The following is a 20,031-nucleotide window of genomic DNA, read 5'->3' as shown; positions in this document are numbered from 1 at the left end:
CCTGCTGGGTTGTCCAGAGGAAGAACTAGATAAGAGGTCGCGCAGCCGCGAATAGGCTACACGCTTCTGGGAGCTGGGTTTTATAGTCTCTGGGTCTTGGCCGTTGACTGGATTACATGGCGCCAGGGGCAGTTGGTGGGTGTAATGTCTAAATACTGGAAGACGGGGAATCTGGGTGGAGAAGGCCCAGTCCCAATTTAAGCAGGCTTAGAAATCTGCACCCCGGGACCTGCACACCTGGGTTCCTCTGCCAGTTCCTTCATGCATGAGGCTCATCTGAACGTATGGAGAGTGGTCTCAAGCATGGTTGTGGCTGGAACTGCAGGTCATCAGCTGCCGGGGCTCTGCTAGGGGTGGGGAGGGAAACTCAACCCACCCTCCTCCAAGGGGCCCCGGTGAGACAGGCAGGCGCAGAGGCAGGGGACTCTCATACATCTCATATCTCACATGTCTTAGCAAAAGATTATATGACAACCTCCTGATTTAATAATTATAGTCATTTATGACATCCTGCTCTACTGGTTAATAATTTGACCCCTTTACACAATTACTTTACACATTATATTGCTGCTTTATTTTTATTAGTTGAATCAGTTATTTTATTTTATCAATGTGTGTTGACTTCACTTCTTGTTTCCCCACATCTGTTCTTATGTATTTATGTTGTCAAATTAGTAACATTTCTTTTTTATTATGTCAATTATGACTTCTACTTGCACATGTAATTTGGTGTTGTGTTATCTAACTTGACTAAGTACTTCCTATCAAACACTAGTCTTAGATTTTTGTGTAAAGTAACTCACTTAAGTCTCATGGAAAGATTATTAAATAAATAACTATCTAAATAACTAACAAAATTATCTTCTACAGAAAGAAAACTAAATAAGGAGGTTTGGTGCTGCCAGCAGGTCAATTTGTACCTGTGAGGTGAGTGCATCAGCAGCCTGATGGTTCATCAGACTTCCAGAAACACCAAAATTGCTGCTGTGCCTTTAGCCAGAACCCAAAAATTTGGAGCAAAGTTTACCAAGAAAGTAAAGGGCCAAAAGTTAGGTATGTGGGAACCACACCCACAAACCAACTCAGGCTCAGCTATATAATTGGAGGCATGGCCTCTCTGGTTCCTGATTGAACTGCTTAATGGCCATGATTCCAGAGACTCAGAAACAAATTTTGAAATCCAACAGTTTTTGGCAGAAATGCGTCAGGTCCCTGCAGTAGGTTACCAGTGCTTGACCAACCCAAGTGGGAATAAGTTTTGTGCCTTGGCCTGTTCCCCCTGGCAGCCCAGTGGCTGCTATCCTCCAGAGGCCACTGGACAGTCAGGTTTGGACCCGCAGTGACCAGACACACAGGGCCTCATGGGATAGGGGTGGAGCCGGCCCTTTCCTCCCCACCCCAACGAGACCCCGAGTCATCGCCCACGAATGGCCTTTATGGCTCCTGATCAAGCTGTTTGATGGCCATGATCCCAGAGCCTCAGAAACAAATCTCAAAACCCAGTAGCTTTTGGCAGAAATGCGTCCAGACCCCACAGTAGGTTACCATTGCCGGGCCACCCCAGGGGGGAAAGGGTGCTGTCACTCCGACTGCTTCCCCTTGGCAGCTCGGTGGCTGCTATCCACCAGAGACCACTGGACAGTCAGGTTTGGGCCCTCAGTGATGAGACACGCAGAGCCTCATGGGATGGGGGTGGAGCTGGCCCTTTCCTCCCCGTCCCAACAAGACCCCGAATCATCATCCACAAACGGCCTCTCTGGCTCCTGATCAAGTTGCTTAACGGCCATGAACCCAGAGACTCAGGAACAAATTTCAGAACTCAGCAGGTTTTGGCAGAAATCCCTCCAGATTTAAGTGTTAAAACTTGAGAATTTCATCTCATTGGAAGAGGGTTGGTACCAGCTCATTGTCCCCCATGAGAGGCTCTCTGGCACAGCCATGGCTCCAGAGGCAAAAGGACTTAATGCAGAGCCCGGCAGCTTGTGGCAGAAAAGTGAATGGACCATGCGTTAACCTATGGCACCACGCCTTCCTGGGAGGGAAAGCGTGTTGCTCCCTTCTGCCTTCCCCCCACCCCCCAGCAGCAAGGTGGCTGCCGCCTCAGAGCTTATTGGAAAGCCAGGTATGAGCTGGCAGTGACGGGGCAACTGCAGTCTCATAGAAAAAGAGGCGGTACCGGCTCATCCTTCACGCCCTACCAAGGTCACGAGTTGCCCCCCAGGAGCGGCTCTCCAGCACAGTCATGGCTCCAGAGGCAAAAGGACTTGATCCAGAACCCGGCAGCTTGCGGCAGAAAAGTGAATGGACCATGTGTTAACCTACAGTGCCGTGCCTCCCCGGGAGGGAAAGGGCGTTGCTCCCTTCCACCTTTATCCCCCTCAGCAGCAAGGTGGCCACCAGCTCAGAGCTTATTGGAAAGCCAAGTATGAGCCGGAGGTGACAGGGCAACTCCAGTCTCATGGGAAGGGGGCGGTACCTGCTCGTCCTTCACACCCTACCAAGGTCACGAGTTGCCCCCCACATGTCGCACTCCAACACAGCCATAACACTAGACGCACAGAAACCAGCCTCATAATTTTGGCTCTTTGCAGAAATCCCTCCAGACTTACATAGTAAAATATCAAAAATCCAAAATCAAACAGCTGCAAAGTGGCCACGTGACATCATATGGTTCTCATAACCAGCTATAGAAATCAAATTATTTGATAATGCCTTGTCAGCAGTTTTGATTGTTGGGGGGAGATTCTAAGCAATGGTGGAGCATTTTTTGTTGAGGTGATGGGTGTGGTCAAAGTAGTGAGAGAGTTGGGTGGAGATCGTCTGCCTCTTGGGCTTTGGGAGGGGTGGGGGGATATGTTGTGGTTCTTGGTGGTGAAGGGTTAGTACTGGTGAAAGGAGGGGTGTTTGATCATTGTGTGACCAAGAACTAAGCCTGGAGGCTTTGTGGTTTTCCCACAGTGATCCAATAAATATAAGAAAGAAAAAAAAATACTTCGGAATTTTAGAACCGCGCAGCCACTACTGCAGCCACACAACATCATATGTTATTCTTAACCAGCAACAGAAAACAAATTGTCTACTGTTGCCTTTTCAGCAGATCTGAGTGTTGGGGAAAAATCCCAAATAATGATGGTGGGACTGGTGTCAAAATATCGAATGTGATCAAAGTAGAGAGAGAGTAATGTGGAAATCATCTGCTTCACAGGTAGGGGGAGGGTGTGGGATGGTGGTATACTTGGGTTTTTGGTGGTGGAGAATGGGCACTGGTGAAGGTACAGGTGTTTCATTGTATGACCGAGACTTAAACCCGAAAGCTTTGAAACTGCTCTCACAGTGATTCAATAAATCACTTAATCACTTAATCCCCGTTATTCATCGATTTATTCGAGCGGGTGCCAGTAACATCTCCATTCATCCCGGTTGCGTGCTAGCGTAGCCCAATGGTATCTGTTCGTTTTAGGAACATGTAGAGCCTCAAACCGATCATTTAGGGTCTTGACGAAGAAGTCTGACCATCTTATAGGTGGGCGTCCACGTGATCTTTTGATGTCTCGTGGAATCCAATCAGTAATGGCTCTAGTCCAGCGGTTGTCTGTAAACCTCATTACATGTCCAGCCCATCTGATTTTTGATGTCTTGGCAAATGAGACAGCGTCCCTGATTCTTGAGCGTTGACGAAGATCAGAACTCCGGATTCTATCTCTCATTTGAGTGAATCGTGATATTCCAAGCATAGTTCTTTCGATTCCTCTTTGAGAGACCCGAATAGTGTTCTCATCCTGTTTTCGTAGGGTCCAGGTCTCTGAGGCATATGTTAATGCAGGAAGAATAGTGGAATCAAAGAGATGTGCTCGTAGTTGGAGGTTCTTTGTCCTTTTAGTTATTTCTTCAATGCTCTTGAAGGCATTCCAAGCCGCTCTCTTCCTCCTGCGTAACTCAGGTGCCAGGTCATTCATCATGTTGATTTCTCGACCTAAGTATATATAACTGTTGCATTCGGAGATGGTGGTTCCGTTGAGAGCGAATGGAGCGTCAGGAACAAGGCTGTTTCTCATAAACATTGTCTTCGTAAGATTCAGCTGTAGTCCAACCTTTCCACACTCACGGTCAAAGTCCGCAAGCATTTGTGCCGCTTGGCTGATGTTTGGTGTTATTAGAACGATGTCATCAGCAAAGCGGAGGTGGTGTAGTTGCCGACCATCTATCTTCACTCCCATGTTTTCCCATTCTAGCCGTCGCATGATGTTCTCGAGGGTGGCACTGAAGAGTTTTGGTGAAATGGTATCACCCTGCCGAACCCCTCTCTTGATATGGATGGTTACTTCTTTGTAGAATGGTGAGATCTTGGTAGTGAATCCGCAATAGAGCTCACGAAGGATCCTGATGTATTGAGTTTGTACGCCCTGATTGGCTAGGGCTTCCATGACCGCTTCCGTCTCAACAGAATCAAAGGCCTTCTTTAAATCAATGAACGTTAGACAGAGCGGCATCTTGAACTCCCGAGATACCTCAATGAGCTTGGTTATTGTGTGGATATGGTCGATGGTACTGAATCCTTTTCGGAATCCAGCTTGTTCACATGGTTGTCCTTCATCTAGTGTTCTGCTAATCCTATTCAGGATGACTCGAGTGAATAGTTTGTAGATGACAGACAATAGGCAGATTGGGCGATAGTTGCCAATGTCGTGGATGTCTCCTTTCTTGTATAGTAGTACAGTCTTGCTGGTTTTCCATTGGGATGGAACCTTGCATTCAGACAGGTAGCGTGTGAAGACCACCGTCTTCTTCGTGCAAAATTCTACCTCACAGAACGAGGAGAAAAGAATGCAAGGTTTAAGAAGAAGACTCCCAGAACAACCACCAACTGGGAACTCTTTGGCTCTGTTGCAGCAACATGGGAAGATGCCGTCATTGACAACATTGATGAGGAATACGATCGAATGATTCAGCACCTCCATGATTGTGCAAGGAATGCCAAGAGAGAGATAACCACAAAAAACCGTCTTTCTTCGAACACTCTTGAACTTATTCGCCAACGTGGCGTGGCACGTGCCTCAGGCAACCACAAGCAAACGTCCGAACTGGCAAAACAGTGCAGAAAAGCCATCAAGGATGACCTCAAAAACAGGAGAGCAGCAGTACTGGTAGATGCAGCAGAAGCTGGGAAAAACATTCGTAATGCCCGCCTGTCCTTCACCAACTACAAAACCAAGATGACTGCCCTCCGACATCATGATGGATCTATCACATCTTCCAGAAGGGCAATGGAGAAGATTATTCATGAATTCTACTCAGATCTCTTTAATAGCCACATCCACTTGCCCACATACCACATACCACATGATGGATATGTCGTTCCCAATGTTCTCCCTTCCGAAATCCAACATGCCATCTCGTCGGTAAAGAAACAAAAAGCACCTGGCCCAGACAAGATCAGACCTGAACACCTGAAGAACTTACCATCAGTACTCATCAATACATTAGCTCGATTCAATAAATAAAATTATAAAATAATAGGGGGAAAAAGTAAGGTTGGAGTTCTTGCCAATTCAATCAGCTAATCAGTGGCTGAATAAATAGCAGTACTCCTACATTAAAAAAAAAAAACTAAATAAAAAGAAATTAAAATTCTGGATTTAAGCCCATGAGACTAACAAAATAGCAGAATCTCCTTAAATTATCATTTTAAAGTCATTAATTAGTACTTACATCCTAATAGTATGAAGGTACAAATAGCATCTCTTGTAACATCAAGAAGTGTGTTATGATTACACTTAGTTTAATAAGGTGGTTTATTTATTTTTCAAGCATTACTGTGTTACTGGGCCAGAGTGATGGCATAGTGGGTAGGGTGTTTGCTTGCACGTGGCCTACTCCGGTTCGATTCCTCCGCCCCTCCCAGAGACCCCTGCAAGCTACCGAGAGAATCCCGCCTGCACGGCAGAGCCTGGCAAGCTACCCATGACATATTCAATATGCCAGAAACAGTAACAAGTCTCATAATGGAGACATTACTGGTGCCAGCTCCAGCAAATTGATGAACAATGTGAGGACAGTGCTACAGTGCTACTATATTACTATTGTGCTCTTTCTCTCTCTTTCTCTCAATTACTGTTGTGCTCGCACAGCGGGTAGGGCGTTTGCCTTGCACGCAGCCAACATGGCCGACCCGAGTTCAATTCCTCCGCCCCTCTCGGAGAGCCCGGCAAGCTACCGAGAGTATTCGATATGCCAGACACAGTAACAACAAAGTCTCCAATGGAGACGTTACTGGGCCCGCTCGAGCAAAGTATTATATCTCAAAAATATTCTTACTTGTTCATTTTTCCTTTGATCCCTTTTCTGAAACCTTTTATAAACCTGCCCAAGTTATTGTGACTTTTGTCTAAGTTGGGTCATTACACAGTCATTCTTGGATTGGATCCTTTTTTCACTAGAACTGTGTTGCTTTTTCTTGGTTTGCTGTATCATTGTGCTAGAACATAAAATGATTTTGCTTTGTTTTTAAAGTGGCAGAACTATCTTACCGGGCTTAGAATGAAGGTTGTTAAAACATTTCTTTCTTGAGACAATTGGTTTTACTGTTTTTAGAATTCTAAGTTAAAAATAATATCAAACTCCAGTTGGAATGATAATACAGCAGGTAAGTTGCTTGCCTTTCACACGGCCTACTGAGTTTAACCCTCAGCATCCATATTGTCTCCAGATCCCCTACAGGAGAGATCCCTGAGTGTAGAGTCATGAGTAAGCATTGAGCATTGCTGACTGTAATCCAATAACCAAAAAATAAAATGGTGTGATCTTGGTAGTGAATCCGTAATACAGTTCATGGAGAATCTTGATGTATTGAGTTTGAACGCCCTGTTTGGCTAGGGTTTCAATGACTGTTTCAGTCTCAACCGTCAAAGGCCTTCGTTAAATCAATGAATGTTAGACAGAGCAGAATCTTGAACTCCCAAGAAACCTAAATGAGCTTGGTTATCGTGTGGATATGGTCGATTGTGTTGAATTCTTTTCGGAACCTGGCTTGCTCACATGGTTGTCCTTCATCTAGTTTTCTGCCAATCCTTTTCAAGATGACTTGTGTGAACAGCTTGTAGATGAAAGACAACAAGCAGATCGGGAGATAGTTGCCAATGTCGTGGATGTCTCCCTTCTTCTACAGTAGTACAGTCCTTGCATTCAGACGAGAATTCTTGCATGTGAAGAGCTGAGCCAGTGTATTGATGAGTACTGATGGCAGGTTCTTCAGGAGTTTGGGTCTGACCTCGTTTGGGCCAGGTGCTGTTCACTTCTTTACTGACGAAATGGTGTGTCGGATTTCGGAAGGGAGAACATTGGGAATGACATGTCCATCTTTCGGAATTTGGCATGTGGGCAGGTGGACGTGGCTATTGAAGATATCTGAGTTGAAGTCATGGATAATTTTCTCCATTGCCCTTCTGGAAGAGGTGATAGATCCATCAGGACATTGGAGGGCAGTCATCTTGGTCTTGTAGTTGGCAAAGGACAAGTGGGGGTTGCGAATGCTTTTCCCAGCTTCTGCCGCATCTGCCAGCACTGCTGCTCTTCTCTCTTTGCGGTCTTCCTCTGTCACTTCTCTGAACTGCTTTGAGAGCCCAGCTGTTCTCTTGTGATTTCCTGAGGCTTGCGCCCAGTCACGTTGGCAAATAAGCTCGAGAGTTTTCGAAGACAGGCGTGTTTTTGTGGGTATCCTCTCTCTCTCTCTCGGTGTTCCTTGCACAATCATGGAGGTGCTGAACCAGTCAATCATATTCTTTGTCAATGTTGTCAATGATAGCATCTTCCCATGTTGCCACAATAGTGCCAAAGAGCTCCCAGTTGGTGGTCGTTCTGGGATTTCTCCTCTTAAACCCTTTCTCCCCTTTTCCTGAAGTAGAATTTTGCACGAAGGAGATGGTGGTCCGATCCGTTTTGGAATTTTGGGACAACAGCAACATCAGTCAGGCAAAACTATTGATTGAATATGATGTGGTCAATTTCGTTGTGGAACCGTCCACAGGGAGACTCCCATGTCCATCGTTTAGATTCGGCCTTCTGGAACTAGGAGTTACAATGGACTATCTGAATTCATCATCTTGGTCAACATGATGAACTCAGATAGTCTCTCACCCTGTGCGTTCCATTCTAGGCCATGGGTCCCAATGTGGAGTCCTTCAGCCAATCTTCTCGGTTCTATCTTGGCATTAAAATCACCAACAATGATCTTGTAGCAGGTGTGATCTTTAGAGAACTTCTCCAGCTCCAAGTAGAACTTCTCAATTTCTTCTTCATCATACTTGGATGTTGGTGCATAGACAATGAAGATAGAAACTGCTGGCAGTGAGCCACATCTATTCAAATGTAATCATCTGATTTGGGTTGTTAGGCATTCGAATGATTCAATGCTCATGGCTAAGTTCATGTTGACAAGGACACCGACACCACCGACACCTCTTTTCTCACATGCTCTTAGGAACAGTTCTTCTCCAGTGTCGAAAAGAGTGTGATATGATTGATGCCTTCTCATCTTGGTCAGACCGATGATGTGGTACTTGATCTTTCGTGCTTGCTCCATCAGGTCCTCAATGGATACATCCAATGCCAGTGCATGGAAAGTGCAGTCATTTTTGTCCTTCATTTTGACAGCCTAGTTCAGCCTTGCGATTATATCAGACTCTCCATCCTCATCCTTCTTAACGCTGCCTTATTGGTGGCCCTTTCAGGATCAGCCGAATGAAACCCATTGTATTTACTGGTTTTGGCATATCGAATACATCATGGATAGCTTGCCAGGCTCTGCCATACAGGCGAGATACTGTCTGCTTCCACCAATCTCCGGCGACCCACGGATTACACCCATAAGCCCCACCCTACCAGTAGCAGATAAATACCTCATCAGCAGACCTCCACTACCTCCTGTACCTCCACTACCCAGCCGCTGCCACATTCCAGGCTGCTTTCCAGACTAAGCGGCCATGCAACACACAAGACACTGAATACCCATCTTCCAAGATTATTGCACCATATTTGATGGGGTTCAAATATAGTTTGAACCATGGGAACACCTGCGAGGGTGATTAAAGGCCACCCTAAAAGCCTTTATCCCTCTCTAAGAGCCAGGCAAGTTATGTGTATATATATGTATAATATATATATAATCCATATACATATATATATATATATAGAGAGAGAGAGAGAGACCCTTGAACCAACAAGGCTGAAAGCATGAGATCCAAACAATAGCCAAATTTAAAAATGTTCTTATCAAGAAAGCAGACTAGGACTGGGATGGAAAATGGGGCAAAGAGGGATGCTAACACTGGTGATGCAATAGATATTAAAAAATTGTATATTTGAAACTCAACTATGAATAATTTTATAAAACATGGTGCCTAAATTAAAATAATGTAATAATTATAAAAAATTTTGGATTGGATGACGAAGTGTAAAATTACTTTGCTAAAATCCTCTTTCTTCTCCTTGAAAACTACTAGAATAATCTTTCTCCATGGTATTCTTAAATTTTATGGCACTATGACACTAAGAGTAGAATCTAGGACCTGGGCTGTGGTTCAGTCCCTGCTGTTGCAAAGTTTACTCACATTTTGTGTCTATTGTTTTTCATTTATATTCAAGTGAGGGAACAGAGGACAAATGGGTTTGTCAATTACCCCACTGTATGCTACTGGGAGGATTGGGAGCCAGAGCCCACACTAGGGAACTCCAAGGAGAAACACAAACTCAAGGGGTCATTCCCACAGAGCATGGAGTTATAGGGCTTTCTCCATAGAGAAAAACCTACATTTAAAAAGCATGGGTAACCTAAACCCTAGAGTGTTGATAAGATACAAAAGGCAGCTCACGGGGCCAGAGAGAGAGGCACTTGCCTTGCAGATGGCCAACCCAGGTTCAATCCCCAGCATGATATATGGTTCCCCTAGCCCCCAACCCCCACCCCCGGAAGTGATTCTGAAGCACAAAGCCAGGAGTAAGCCCTGAGCACCATTGGTTGTGACCCATGCTCCTCTCCCTCCACTCTACCCCAAAAGAAGTAAAGGTCAGAATCTATTGATGCCTAGGCAAAGGTGGTTAGAACCTCTTCATCTAAAGCTACAAATTAAGCAGCAGTGGGAAGGACTGTGGGGGCACCCGGAACTCCACTCAGCTTTCTGAGATTGTGAGCCATTACTGAGCCCTGAGTGTTGGCACTTTCAGCAGATACGGTGTTATAGGTGAAGTTCCTCTCTCCCAGTCATGAGCGATAAGCTGCCACATGAGTGTCACGTGACATCTTCCTGCCTAGTTCAAAGTAGATCAACCCTGGGTACGTGCAGGTCTCTGATACCAAAAGATGACTTTATGCACAAACAATGTATCCAAGGGATTCTTAGGCTGGGTCTATGGCTAGAAAATTCTCCCAGGAATTTCAGCAAGTATAGCTTAGCAGAAGAGGCTATGTTGGAACTGTGTCATCACTCATAAACAACTGTGACCACCAAACTGTAGGATTCCACCTGGTAGCACAAATCCTGCGAATGAGACCAAGCAAAGTTTGGAATGATGAAACTTCTCTCTTCTTTATTACAAGTTTTGGCTACTCTAGCCTCAGAGTAGGCCACAGACAGACACATGCAGATGGTGGAAAGGTTTACCATTCTCAGATAGAGAATGGATCTAATCATAAAGGGAGAGGGCAAGGGATTGCATACCGAGGCTGCCACTCCCTACCCAGGGCAGCAATTACAGAAACCCCATTAGGAATCAAGCTGAATGTCAGGGAATGAGTAGTCTAACAGACCACAAAGCTGCTATGAGGAATTCTCTCTGCTCAAACAATGAAATGTATCAAATGTACAGAAACATAGAATAGCCGTGTTTAATAAGATTAAAAATACAGAAACAGAGAGGATTCTTCACTCAATAGATAGAATTTTTTTTTTAATTTCCAGAGATCCCAGAGGTGCAAACAAAGGAATGATACAAAAATCTTAATGGAAAGAATAATAGGCTCGATCTTTTAGAAGAAAGACTAAATAAAATTGAATAGAAAATTTCCAAGAAGGTTTCAAGTGTAACAGGAGAGAAATAAGACTGTTATTAGAGAGACTGATATAATCCTCATGATAACCACAAAACAAAAATCTCAACAAAGTGTTGAAATTAAGAGAGCCTCCAGGAATAATCAGGCAAATAAGAATATGTTTAAGGACAAATCACTGTATCACTGTCTTCCTGTTGTTCATCAATTGCCCCGAGGAGGCCCCAGTAATGTCTCCTTTGTCCTAGCCCTGAAATTTTAAAAAGTCCCACATTCAAGGCTCTTACAGGGTCAGGAGAATGAAACCCATCATTGTTACTTGCACATAGAATACGACACAGGAAATTTGCCAGACTCTGCTGTGTGGGCAGGATACTTTTGGTAGCCTGCCAGGTTCTCCAGAGTAGGAACTAGATAATAAGATGTCATGTCCGCTTCCGGGAGCAGGGTTTTATAGTCTCTGGGTCTTGGCTGTTGATGGGATTATACGGCACTGGGGGCAGTTGGTGGGTGTAACAACTACATGATGGAAGATGGGGGATCTGGGTGGAGGAATCCCCAGTCCCAATTTGAGCAGGCTTGGAGATCTACGCCCCCAGTCCCGCACACCTGGGTTCCTCTGCCAGTTCCTTCATGCATGAGGTTTATCCGAACATGTGGAGAGTGGTCTTAAGCATGGCTGTGGCTGGAAATGGAGGTCTTTAGCTGTCAGGACTCTGCTGGGGTGGGGAGGGAAACTCAACCCACCCTCCTTCAAGGGGCCTCGGTGAGGACAGCCAGGCACCAAGGCAGGAAACTCTACCAGGGATGTGAGGGCTACCTGGCTGAGACATCTGTCACCCCATTGATCGCCAGAGTTGATTCGGCTGATCTGGCTGGCTAGGCGGGTGTCCACTTCCTCCCTTAACGCTCCATGTGCGTCCCTCCCAAAGCTGCGCATTCAGTCGAAGAGGACGGCCTTCCCTGAATAGAGGTTGACCGGTCTTTGGTCAAGGGTATACGAGTAGCTGCGTTCCCCTATAGAACCTCCAAACAAGCTCTCTCAAGGACAAATGGAAAATGATAAAAGAGAAAAACAATCAGAAAGAAATAAGATAAAATTACAATAAGTATAGTCCAATACAAAGATCATCCTAAATGTGAATGTTCTGATATCACAAATAAAAATAAACAGACTGGAATAATAAAACAAGACAAATTAATAATATTCATACAAATATTTCACACTAGATACAAAACATAAGAATAGGCTCAGAGAAATGAGTTCTAATTAATGATGCAAATAAAATAAAAGGAACTCCAATTACTATTCTCATATCTGATAAAATACTTTTAACTTTAAAAAAAGTAGTAAAGAACAAAGATAAATAATATTAAATGCCCAAGGGGTCTATATCAAAATATTCCATTGTAATCAAAATATATGTACCCAACACAGAAACTACTAAAATATGAAAGTAATATGTCAAAAAATGAGAGAAACACAAAAATTGTAGAGGATATCAACTTAGAGAAATAAAATTAATAAAGGAAATAAAATTAAATGAATTGGCTATAAAGACTTACTAGAAAAATAAGAAACCTCCAATCACAAATTAAATTAATCACAAAATCAGTACATATTCTTTTCAAATACACATGGAAGAACATTTGATAATCAAAAGTCTGATAAAATGCTGATATTTAAAAACATAAAGAATTCCCAAGATTTTTAAAACAGGTCTCCCAGGACGTGTCATATCCCATATTAGGACACTTCAGGCTCCTCAGAATTTATAACACAAAGAATTCATTCGGCTCAATAACTAAAAAGTGAGCAACCCAATAAGAAAGTTGGATAAAAGTCTAGAGTACATGCTTCTCAAAGAAGATATATACATGACCATGGATATAAAATGTATTTTATCTCCAAAGAAGATATATACATGACCATGGATATGAAAAAATGTTGAACATCACTTATCATCAAGGAAATGAAAATCAAGGCCACAATTTTATCACAAAAAAACAGACATGATATTACACCAGTGAGAATTATCTATAAAATTATTGGGAAAAAATGTTGGTGAGGATGTAGATAAAAATCAAACCTGCTACACTGTTTGTGGAATGGATATTCATGCAACTTATATATGGAAATCAGTATAAAGATTATTTTTAATATAGGAATGGAAAAAATATGTAATACACACATGCTGACAGCAATCCTGTCAGATATAAAATATACAAAAACACTAACTCAAAAAATTACTTTCACTCTGTGCTCATTGTGATATTGTTTATAATAATCAAAGCATGAACTCAAACTAAATATTTATTGATTACTAGGAAAGGTAGCTGTGCACAGATATTCAGTAGAAAACTCTTTTGCCATTAAAAATAATAAAATTGTGCCATTTGGAAAAAATGGATAAAACATGATGATTATGCTATGAAAGAAAGTGAAACACAATCACAGATGGTTTCACTATTGTGGAAAAGAAATAAATATAAACTTATGTAAAATATGAATAAGTAAAATTAATGAACTAAAAAAATTACTCCAAGTATACTAGTGTCAGGCTGGAGTGATAGCACAGTGGGTAGGGCGCTTGCCTTGCACACAGCCCAACCCAGGTCAACCCAGGTTCGATTTCTCCGCCCCTCTAGAGAACCTGGCAAGCTACCGAGAGTATTGTGCCCGCATGGCAAAGCCTGTCAAGCTAACCGTGATGTATTCAATATACCAAAAACAGTAACAAGTCTCACAATGGAGATGTTAGATGCTACTGGTACCCACTCAAGCAAATTGATGAACAATGGGAGAATAGTGCTATACAGTGCTATGGAATTCTATACTAGTGTCAGCCAGAGTGTTTACTGTAGAAAAAGGGGAGTGAGTGGGTACAGGGATAGGTAGAAGATCTTTTTGATGGAGTTATGGCACTGGAATTTTAGTGGTAGGAGTGGTGAGTCACATACACATAAGGAAGTATTACACTATAACCCTGAAATTCTGTAATGCTGCAAAGCAATAGAATCAATTTAAAGTGTATAAATAAAAAAACCAAAATATTAAAAACGTTACTAATTATCTAAAATAAACAGAGAGAACAAAAACATTTGAAATAGAACCCTTCCTGGCTGCTCTGATTCTTCTTAGATTGTTCATTTAATGACTTGAAAAATGATCCCTCTTATTTCATGACCTAGTACATATCTATACATAAATGTGTGTATATACATATATATGTATATATAGATATCTATACATCTATACATATATAAAGTTATATATACCTTTTCAGTCTTCCATATACATATTCTGAATAATCTCATCAGCCACCCCCAAAACTCATGGCTGGTTCTTCCGGAAGGAAGCATAAAATGAGGCTCCCATAACCATACCACCAGATTCCATGTCAGGCTGTTTTCACTTGGGGCACTCCAGAGTGGGGTGGATGAGAGCCCTCCCCGCCCCAAGGGACCCAGCCCCAACAGCCAACCTCCACTACCCAATTGCTGCCACGCTCCAGGCCGCTTTCTGGACCACGAAGTGGCTGAACAACACATCATAAGACACTTCCGACCCATTTTCCATAATTACCACACCATATGTGATGGGGTTCAGACATTAGGCAACAAATCATAGAGATAAATATATAAATATATGGCTCTCAGAGAGCCCGGCAAGCTACTGAGAGTATCCCACTCACATAGGCAGAGCCTGGCAAGCTCCCTGTGGCATAATTGATATGCCAAAAACAGTAACGAGAACAGGTCTCATTCTCCTGACCCTGAAAGAGCTTCCAATCATTGGGAAAAGACGAGCAAGAAGAGGCTGCTAAAATCTCAGGGCTAGGAGGAATTGAGATGTTATTGGGGCCTGCTCAAGCAAATATATAGCACTGTAGCACTGTCCTCCCATTGTTCATCGATTTGCTTGAGTAGGCACCAGTAACTTCTCCATCATGAGACTTGTTGTTACTGTGTTTGGCATATCGAATACATCACGGGTAGCTTGCTAGGCTTTGCTGTGTGGGCGAGATACTCTTGGTAGCTTGCCGGGCTCTCGGAGAGGGGCAGAGGAATCAGACTTGGGTAGGTCAAGTGGGCCGCATGCAAGGCAAATGCCCTACCTGTTGTGCTATCGCTCCAGCCCATGTATATACTCCTGGATGCTACAAGTACTATGTTGTGTACAGTGGAAGTGAATGGGAGAGATAGCATAATCTAACATTGATTCTTGACATCACCATCTCTTCTTTGTCATGTGGTTCTGTTTTACTCTCCACTCTCCACATCCTTTGGGTTATGAGTCACAACTCTCCAGTCCTGGGCAGAGATAAGGGATTTCCTATCTCTATCACATTCCCTGACATGTGGGATTTTTTTTGGAAAGACCTTTAGTCTCTCTCCAGATGATGGTTTTCTTCCCATTCTTTTCCCTGTTATGAGTTTGTACCTTTCCAATTCATGGTGAAAATAGGCCACCCCAAGATTTTTAAAACAGGTCTCCCAGGACGTGTCATATCCCATATTAGGACACTTCAGTCTCCTCAGAATTTATAACACTCCCTTACCTGACCAGGAAAGAAAAGGAAATTGGTATTGTCCAGAGTTATAATTTTCATGAGAAATAACCTCTACCAGAAAAACCTGCCTATGTGCAGGACAAACATCAAATTACAGAGTCTGGTCTTCATCCTGAGTTACCTTCTTCTTGTCATGTGAACTCCCCTTCTTTTTCTTTGAACCCCCAGGCCTCTTATTTGCTCAGCATATATTCCTTCAGTTTGCCCCCATTGGCATTTCCATTCATATAGATTCTCCATACATCTAACTAAATGTGTTTTTCCCCCTACTAATCTGATCTTGGACTCTTGGGTGGACCAAAAAAACCAAGGGAGATGGAAGACATTTAATCTCTGCCCCTAAAATGTTCAGACTCTACAGTCTTCACTAATAGAATGTGCTGAACCTTGTAGTTTTTCTCAAAATATATCTCTTTTCAGCCTTCCATGTCTGAATACAGCCCTTTCTAGTTCTTCTCATGGCTTTTCTGCCTTGTTTTAATCAATTCAGAATGTTTGGGTAAGTTTAGTTCTGGGTGTTGTTTCAAAGCTCCATGGGTGATTATATCAAGCTGCTGGGGCTGCAAACAGCTGCTCTGATTATGAGTTCAGAGGATGAAGTTTCCGTTCATTCAGGCAACTCAGGGTTGTCTCTGACCTATTTTCAGTTTCCGATGTTGGGAGAAATGTTTGAAAGACATACTTAATTGTAAAGTACCTTTAATCAAAGTTTAGAGAGTCACATCAAGCTACTAAAGCGCAGTTATCAAGTTCTGTTTTTTTCCCCACATATAAATTGACTTTAATGCATGCTATTACTGTGCTTCTAGGAGATGATGGAACAGAAAAGTGTCCTGTTTTGTGCTTTCATATGAATGCAGGTTTCTGTGGCTGCTCTTGCAATTAATGTGAATTGTGTGACTTTTAAACTACATAAGAAAAATCATAAATTCTCTATGTTATTGTATATATATATACATGAATTTAGATATCCCAGCTTCATTAATTCTGCTGCTAAATTACCAGTATGTGGTCCCCTAAAATTCTATTGAGTTTATATTATGAAAATATGATTTTTAAATGTGCAATAATACATTACTTCCACTTGGAGCACAATTATGTTCCCTTGGCTGGAAAGTTCTGGACTCCCTGCCTGTTTTTGTTTTTAAATGAAAACTGTCACTATCTAAAAGGTAAGTTTTCTATCCACTGTACAACAATTATGAAATTTCACAGGTGGCATCTATTTAAATTATTAAAGGTGAAGAACAGAGATAGCATGGTTAAGAATTAGGTTATAGGGCAGGAGAAATAGTACACCGGGTAAGGCCTTCCTTGTGGCAGATGAGGTTTGATCCCTACCATCCCATATGGTCTCCTGAGCATCACCAGGAGTGATTTCTGAGTAGAGATCCAGAAGTATCTCCTGAGCATTTCCAGATGTGCCCTAGATCAAAAATAAAAAAGAAGAATTAGGTTATTGGGTATGGTGTTGGAATTATGTGCTTGAGAACCCATTATTAAAAGAGTTGTATACCACAGAATTTCAGTTCTTAAAATTCAAATCAAAGTTAAGACCCAGGAATCTGCATTTAAATAAATTATGCTGATTATTCAAATGGAGAAGGTATTTGGATCTCCCTTTGAGAATCCTACCTTAAGGCATTGAGGAGAAAGAGGCAATTCATTAATAAGCCAGAACCTTCTGATAAATACTTTAAGAGGAAATAGAGCAGAAAAAAATCATTGTGTAATGGCCTCTAAAACACATGATTCTCAGTAGAGTTAAATAGTTGGAAATTTTTCACATATTTACATTATACATGTAAATGAACTAAATTCATAGATGTCACTATCAGGTTAGTTTCTTTTTTCTTTTCTTTCTTTTTTTTTTTTAAGAAAAGCTTATCTACTTAGCTAAATTACTTTTGACTACCCAAATACTAAACATTAAAAATGACAATATTTTCATTTGCTTTGTGAAATAAGTTATACAGAATAATATCTTCTGCATACAGTATTGAATTGTCTCCCCGAAATAGAAAAGATACCTAACCTTAAAATGCCCTTTTAAAATAAACATCAGCTTTCTTACTTGGCTTTTCCCAAGAATAGTCCTTATTATCTGAATTCCTATGCATTTGTCCATTGTGTCAAGCCTGCAAAAGGCAGGCTCAAAGACAAACGCCAGTGGGTAAACATGTTTAAACTGGAAGACTCGCTTTGCTGTCAACTCTTTCTCATAGAGGATAGCTCACTCTAAATAACTCTTCATTAAAAATAAATATTAAAATCAATTGAGTACTACATCAAGCTATTTTATTCATTTTTAAAAGAACTCTCCATTTTTCACTGTTATTTTTTAATAACATAAATTTTTAAATATTTTTTAAAACATGGACAGGCAGAAATCTGCGAATTTCAAATGGAGGGAAGCAAAGGTGATAGAATTCTTTGTTAGATACTTGAAGTATTCTGTCTCATCTTCCTTTAGTTTCTATCCACCAGACAAACAGTTAAGATTGCTTTATAGATATTAAATTCGACAGGGAAGTTACTCACTTGGAGTGAAAGATGTAGCATAACTGGACCCAAAATAGCTATGGCCAGGGGCCAAGTGAAATTTCACCTTAATATGAATGCCTTCTTCATTTCCACAATCCCAAACAAGGGTTGTTCCTAATCTATTAACCACACACCCTGTACCTGCATTAATCAGAAGAGAAGCCCTTGACTTAACTTTTCTTCAACTGCTTCTTGTATTCCACACTTCTTACATAACTCTGACTAATATTTAAGAACCAGCATAAGGACTGATACTACAGCAATAGTTTCTACCAAAGTTTCAATGCTAAAGACTTTTGATTCCCCAAATTATTAAGTTTCTTAAATATACATACATATACAGACTAGGCCCCTTCCTGTTAGACTCAGCCCAACAGTGCTTAATATCCCATACGATGCCTGGACTCAAACTAAAAGTCTCACACACGTTCTAAACTGCTTGACTTTCTCCCTGGCCCTGAGTTTTTCTTTCTGCACAGAAACTTACTTGATGTTTAGGCTGGTTTAGGAAAGAGGACAGAAGAGAGGAGGGAAGGAAACAGAGAAGAGATGCCCAACAGATGTCTTCTATGAGTTAGAACAGTTCTACCTTTGTACCTTACATCCTCCTTGAAACTAAAAGCTACTTCACTCAGAACCTGGAAATTGATTCAAGTCTTCTTTTTCAATTTTTTATATTGTAATTAGTTTTCTTTTGAAAGATGCTTTTTTACTTATACCTTATTGTGATCTAAATAAAGCTAAATAGGATAACGGAAGTACACTAAACCTTAAGTCAAGTGGGTATCTGTATATAAATCATTCTTAACCAGTAAAAGTGCATATATTGTCTGTCACGACTGAATCAAAATAAATGCCCCACTTTGCTTGCTTTGTCAACACATAAATTAAAATTGAGGCATACAGAGAAGATTAGCATGGCCTCTGGGCAATGATGCCATGCAAATTTATGAAGCAATCCATTCAAAAAAAACCCTGATTATTACATGTTTATCATTCAAACACAGAAAACAGCAACAAGGGCTTCCTTGCATGGGTAAGGCCCTGAGTTTAGTGTCCAGCATTGCCCAAACAAAGTATGAACCTATGTCTGCTCATCCTGTTTGTTGGTTTTTTTAAAAAAAAATTATCTTTTACCATCACAAATTAACATTTTCTATTTCTTTTAAATCTTTTATGATTGTTCATCATGTATTAGTTCTTAGGCTACAATATATCTGTCATCTCAGAGTCTGCACTCTGGTCATGAAGACTGATTTCAGACAAAATGTAGTCTAAAATTGTAATCATGTTTTTGAACTTAAGTTGCGTTATTTTTTAAACCTAATAAGTTCAATGACCATTTTCATAGTTTTCCTGACCACTAATGGTCAACTTTAGATATATTTAAGATAAGTTCAGTAACACAAAATAGTGTTTTAATGTTTTTTTTCTTTTAATCACAGGAGAAAATTTCTTCCCTTCATAAAATTTTAACTTACAATACAGCAGGCTAATGAAGCCTTTGGGTTCTCTTTGACCATAATATGGAGTTCTCTGGGCCAGGAGCAGGAAAAGATTGTCCAGTGGCAGACAGCAGAAAGAAACCCAGCAAGCAAAGCAAAGGAAAACAGGAATTAATGAGTGGATTACGTCTATAAGAGCATGTCATGTTGTAGCAAATAAAAAATTCAATTGTATCCTTGCTCTGTGTCTTCAAGAATCTCTATTACTAGCACTTCATTAACAAGATCAAATCTACCCACACTCAACCAGAGATTTTTGTCCCCAGATAATAGAGGACCACCAATTCAGATTTATGTTTTTCTTTTTCTTGCTCATCTATTTTTGTTACATTTAATTCTATTGTATGAACATCCCAGTCATCTTTCA

The 20,031-nt window shown here is 41.4% G+C and overlaps 1 non-coding gene across 1 annotated transcript; it reads left to right on the top strand.

The window, feature by feature from the left end:
* Positions 1-19,024: 19,024 nt before the first annotated feature.
* LOC130021849 (U6 spliceosomal RNA) lies at positions 19,025-19,128 on the top strand. The gene has a single exon (XR_008792204.1). It is a non-coding gene; the product is annotated as a U6 spliceosomal RNA (small nuclear RNA).
* Positions 19,129-20,031: the final 903 nt, after the last annotated feature.

This window comes from Sorex fumeus, unplaced genomic scaffold (assembly GCF_029834395.1).
Source record: "Sorex fumeus unplaced genomic scaffold, SorFum_2.1 ptg000018l, whole genome shotgun sequence".
In the NCBI taxonomy this organism is placed as follows: Eukaryota; Metazoa; Chordata; class Mammalia; order Eulipotyphla; family Soricidae; genus Sorex; species Sorex fumeus.
Note: the sequence above shows the minus strand (reverse complement) of the source record. Positions and strands in the feature narration are given on the sequence as shown.